At 36.5% G+C, this 6,000-nt stretch overlaps 1 non-coding gene across 1 annotated transcript; it reads left to right on the forward strand.

Annotated features, from left to right (window-relative positions):
- The first annotated feature begins 2,341 nt into the window (after nucleotides 1–2,341).
- On the forward strand, nucleotides 2,342–2,414 carry TRNAF-GAA (transfer RNA phenylalanine (anticodon GAA)). Its single transcript has one exon. It is a non-coding gene; the product is annotated as a tRNA-Phe (tRNA).
- The last annotated feature ends 3,586 nt before the right edge of the window (nucleotides 2,415–6,000 follow it).

The raw sequence follows: 6,000 nt of genomic DNA on the forward strand, positions 1-6,000 counted from the left end.
TGTTGTGTAAATAATGACTTTTGCGAAAACTGTGGAGTCTTGTGTTTCTTTTAGTGCTTTCTTTTTTGCCACCATCAGATATGAGGAAAAACACATTGTTTTGCCAGTCTTATTATGCTGCTTATTGTGTTCAATGTTCAAGCTTGATTCTCTTTCCCTTTATTTAGCACAGGGTACTGAATCATTAGCTGTGATAGGAGAACATTGTTTTGTAAATTGCAAGCAGCAGTCAATGGTTACAAATGCCACCAATTTTGCAACAGTTAAATCTCGTGCCTGGCTAAGTGCTCCTAAATATCTCACTAAATTTTAATGCTAAGTCAACTGAATGAGCTATGCACTATCTTTGTGTGCATTTTATGTTAATGGCTACAAATGTGACCAATTTTGCCACTGTTAAATGTGAAGGCTGGCCGAATGCTCCCAAATATCTGACTAAATTTTCAGCCTACACTAGCATGGACAACATGGTGTTGATTCTATATCCTTGTGGCTTGGGACCTCTCCAGTGCTTCTGTTTTAGGTGAATCTTCACTTTTTAGGCTAAAAATATGGGTCCCAAACAAATTAGGCGACAAGTAGGGTTATTTTTGAGTCCCCAAATGATAATGATCGCCTACAATTGAAAATTCTGGTATAAAATTTGAGTTTTGATCACCTAAAATGTCTACTTCAGTGGAGAAATAGAATGGATATCCACAAACATCCATACAAAAGTATATCGCAATATATGATAATGAACCTCTCAAGTTAAGGACTTGTTGCCAAATAATGATCAATTTTCAAAGAGAGGTCTTCGAAAAGAAAATCATTGGTCACCTATTATGTGTTCCACTCTAGACAAGGTTAGCTATGCTTTGGCCTATATCTATCCGTGTGCATGTTTACGTGGCTCTTGCTTGATTGCACGCTGATGTTTGGATGGGATAGCACCCCATGTTGTGAGTGCTTTGTGTGTGCTTCTCTAGAAAATAATAGCTTAAGTGCATTAAATGCTTCAGTTACACCTTCTATAGGGGATTTTGCTCTTGCTATTTCACATGTATCATGGCTCTTTGTAGATTTCTAGCACTTACATTGTATGCTGTTCACATCTATATGTGGTTCATGGATAGTAAAGTTACTCTTTGCAGGGCAGATTTAGGGAATGACCGGTTGTGGGTTGCATTGATTTAATCATCATCTCACAAGCCAAAAGAGCATATGATCTTATTTTAATACAATTGTCATTAAATTGGGGTATCTTTTGTCATGCTTATGTAGGGATATCATTTAATTGGCATGTTTACCCTAATGCTAAATTCAAAGGTGTCTCTTTTGACACTTGACTTGATCTTTGTATATAATCTGCTTGATTTTTGTTGAGAATTTGCACAATCGGACTCTAGGGGATGTAAATAAACGGTACTCTAGGGGATGTAAATAAACATGTGTAGCACAAAATTAACATTTTATACGCATTTTTGATATTTTTGGTCAACTTTATAATGTTGATTTGAATTTTAGAGGACAAGGATATAGTGGATGTATGTAAGAGTCCTTAAGCATGTCAGATACTTCAAAGCATATTAGGGTCTCTCTAATGGCGAAACTAGTAATTTGAACTCAAATGCTTTGGTAGCCTAAGTGTATCGCATAGATAGGTTAGTGCTTGGTGGTCACCTTGTCAATTGTTCTAATAGACTTACATTGCAAGAGTTGTATAATATTAGATTTTTGTCTAACAATTAACAAGCTCAAGTAACATCTACAATCATTATGTTTTCCTTTTACAATCCATTCAAGTCTTACATGCTCTCAAGATTTGTATAACACAACTCTTAACACACTTAAATACATCAAATACATTTATTGAGGATGTTCCAATAACACTGAGCGTATGTGTAATCCTAGCTTGGTATTGAAGCCTTGGTGCAAACTAATGCTAGAGTTGGGGCTATTACATAAAACATCTCTCTTGCATATAAAAAGCTGTGAGAGATTATTATTTTAGTACGAACCCATTCTAAAGTAAATGAACACAGGAAATTTTGCTACTAGACAATTCACAAGTTATCTACTATATATTTGTATGTTACAACTAAGTATGCATTACAACTATGAATTCATAAGAATGTAATGGAATTCAGAGATACATGTGTACATATGTGCGTGCATACCTACACACACACATCATCGATGATGTCATCATGGAACATTCTCGAAGACACAGACACACTTTTTGTCTTTCTTGAAACTTACCATCAAAAGAATATCACCTGGCCTTAACGATAGCGATTTGGTTATTGGTTGTCCTTTTGATAGTCTTTAAATAATATTTGTGCTGACCAATTTGCAGCAGGCGGGGATAGCTCAGTTGGGAGAGCGTCAGACTGAAGATCTGAAGGTCGCGTGTTCGATCCACGCTCACCGCATTTCTGTCGTTCAGTATGCTTAACTTCATACTAAAGCAATACTTGTGGATTGTCTTCTTACCTAATTGGACGACGTTTTCGCAAATTTTTCCTTTTACATAAGCAGGTAAAGGGGGGCTAATATTTATAGATTCAAGAGACTATTTTTCCTTTTACATAAGCAGGCAAAGGGGGGCGAATATTTATAGATTCACCATTCAAAAGGAGACTACTTAACCAATTCTCCTAATAAGTTTGTAGACAGTAGAATCTTTTCTTCAAAGAAAGTAGAAGTTTCTTTTGTAGATTTGACACTTTCTTGTGAGTACATTCAGCTAGTCTCTCTTTCTGGCGTTTAGACTTTTTGAAACTAGATAGTTGGTTTTCTCAATGCTTAGATTGTAAAGATAGGAAGAAGCAATGAACGAACTTGTTTGAGTTTGCTTATTAAGTTGATTGATAGTTGTGATGGTGATATTTATTGCTTGATGTTGTTGCAAAGACTATTGCTATGAATTACAAAGCATGAAGAAGTACCTTCATTATTAGTTTTATTTTAGAAAATTTCTATGGATATATAATTCATAATGTTACTTGAATCCCATACAATAATATGTTGTAGAGTTAACATCACTCAATAAAATAAAAAAGATGGAGGCCATGCCTCCCCCACCAACCAAAGTGCATGTAATAGTAATGTACATGCTTCAAGATCTAGAAACTAGCTTGTAAACCTAGTTTTCTAGCAACATTGGTTTCTCAATGCTCTTGTGGTGTTCATTGGTCCTCTTTTTTTGATTAAAATCAACTTCGTGCTGTCAATGTTTCTTGCTTAATGTCCTTGCAAATAATATTGCCATGGGAAAAAAGCATGAGCCACGAGATCACCTAGCAAACTTGAGTTCGAACATTTCTTGTTGAAATTTATGCGAAGGGAGGGATATTAAAATCATAATATCTAGAGCAATCTTGGATGATCAACTTTCATTAGGGTTCTTATAATCACATAGTTGGAGCCACTATATGAACTATAAAGTTGCAAGGAAAATGGGCATAATTGAGCATAAAATCTACATCTACTCTTGCATGATTAGCTTTTGATAGGGTTCTTATCACCACATACTTGGTGCCACTATATGAACTATAAAGTTGCAAGGAAAATGGGCAAAAAAATTTAATTGAGCTTCCCTCCTCCTTGATGATGAAATCCATCATGCACATTTATATGACACTCTTGTTAGTTGGTGGCTCGTTAAATGTCCTACTAGCCCCATTTCCATACATCATATGTATGTGTGACAGTGATGGCATGTGGTAGTTGTCCAAATGCTGAGGGTTTTTTACAATCATCGACATGATAGGTTTATTCATGTGGGTATGCAGCAACCATTGATAATGTAGTTCAAGTTAATGATCATATGCTTCCAATGACTGTGTCGAACCAAGTGGTCAAGCACATTGTAAAACTTTAAGATCTTGTGACATATGGCTTTATTAAATGGCCATTTCCTAAAATTGCTTTGGGCTACCAAGTAACAAGGATGGTTTATAAGAGTGCAAAACATGAATACTGATCTAATTTTTAGTTGATAGTAGAGCAGTAAAATTATATGGTATCTTCTTGCTATTTATAATATATAGACCTTCACTTGTTAAACTGCCAATTTTACTACTATGGTATTTTTACCAGTTGAGTTCTTCCTTTTCTTTTTTCTTGCTTTGAAGCTTTCTCCTTGGTTGCTCCTTTTTTCTACGTTTACAAAAAAGAATTTATATTACTCCCCTTGCTAGAATGTTTGATTACGTGGCTCTCTTTGGATGCACTTAAGGTGCACAAGACGTTTTCAGTGCATTTGTTTTTGACAAATTTTCACATTTAGAATGCACCTTAGAATGTATCTGCATTCACACGTACACACTTTCTAGGAGGTGTATTTAGGCTTATTGTGGGCATGCATGGGAAAGCACATGATTGGGAGATGGGTTCAGACCTAGACAATTCGGGGATCCCTAGGTATGACCTGTAGTTAAGGAGCCAATGGATGGGACATGTGCGGTGGTGATCTCTTGGATCCAAGGTGATAGGTCTATCAAGCAAGCTTTCAATAGTGTCACGCTACCGTAGAGTGTGAAGTGGGAGAAAAGAAAGAACCAGTGAATTGAGGCAATCATACAATACTAACTCGAGTACCCTTAGGCTTAATACAATGGGTGCACCTAACTTTAAGGACAACTTTTGTTCTCTTTTATTCTCTTTTTTTCTTGAGAAGCAAGGGATAATTAAGGAGGGAATGGATAGAGCAAATTTTATAAGAAAGTTTTTCTTATAAGATGTTTTCCAATCGACACCTCGTTTGCCAAGGGTGTCTATAGAATAGACAAAACCACTCTCCTTCATTTCTTCCAATAGTTCTAAATCTAATGGATGTAAAAAGGTAGTGTGGAGATCGAGCTTATTAACTGTGGCAACATGGTCTACTCTAGCGTTTATATCAAATAGTAGGGATAGGTGATAGCCAATCTTCATAGGGTGCCGGCCTTAGTGTTGGATTCAATAGATGAGAAGTTAGAGTTATTTGCACATAATGATGAAAGATGTATAGGGGCAATCAGTGAAGTATCTTGTAGATATTGAAGGACACCACAAGGTCTCGAGGTTGAAAGGTAAATATGAGTTAGGTGGCTTGCATTGACATTGGAAATGATTAGAAAGTTGTACCTTCTATGCTTGTATCATAATAAAATCTATACCTCCACATGTAGAGGAAAAATGTGAGATCCTATCTTGTTTGTATGAGTTGCAAAAGAAAGAAAACTACACGGTTGTTAGTATCTAGGATCTTATATGAGTTCCTCTATATATGCTTCTTGTGACTTCAAGCTATGCTTGGTACACCAAGCCTTGTTATCTTTTCATGACTAGAAAAAGTCTCTAGAATTTGATATGAAAGTGAGGAATCATCTTAGCCGCAATCCATTCACAAGGTCCAATTCAAATTTTTTGTTATGGAAGCAATAAATAATATTGTTGTAAATTTTATGTGAGATTCACGCTCACTCCAATGCAAATGGTAAAACTTTCTGATGGTAGAGTAGGTAATTTGATTCACTATAGATTGGTTGGGTCTCATTGACCTAAGGATATATGTAAAGGGTCAACCAAGGAGCCCCAAAAGTGGATTGGGTGCCTAACATTAAGTAAAAATCTTATGTATAAAAGCTAAAAAGTGAATGGAATAGCTCACTATAGTGTGTTCCAACTTGCGAGTTCAAGCTCTTCCTTATTGTTCTTGTTCTTGTTTGAGAGAGAGAGAGAGAGAGAGAGAGAGAGAGAGAGAGAGAGAGAGAGAGAGAGAGAGAGAGAGAGAGAGAGAGAGAGAGAGAGAGAGAGAGAGAGAGAGAGAGTGTGTGTGTGTGTGTGTGTGTGTGTGTGTGAGGGACTAAAAAGCGAGGCACTTCATTGCATCCATCCTCTTCTCCTTCTTCTTCCTTCTCATCTCACCCTTGCAACAAGCATACTCAAGCTTGGTGCTAGAGCATTGGAATGAATGCTTGGAGTGTAAGGGGCCACCACAAGGATCATGAGACCATCTTTTCCACTTCAAGG

Source organism: Lygodium microphyllum, chromosome 19 (assembly GCF_053477565.2).
Source record: "Lygodium microphyllum isolate KBCC chromosome 19, Lygodium_microphyllum_v1.1.10, whole genome shotgun sequence".
NCBI classification, from domain to species: domain Eukaryota; kingdom Viridiplantae; phylum Streptophyta; class Polypodiopsida; order Schizaeales; family Lygodiaceae; genus Lygodium; species Lygodium microphyllum.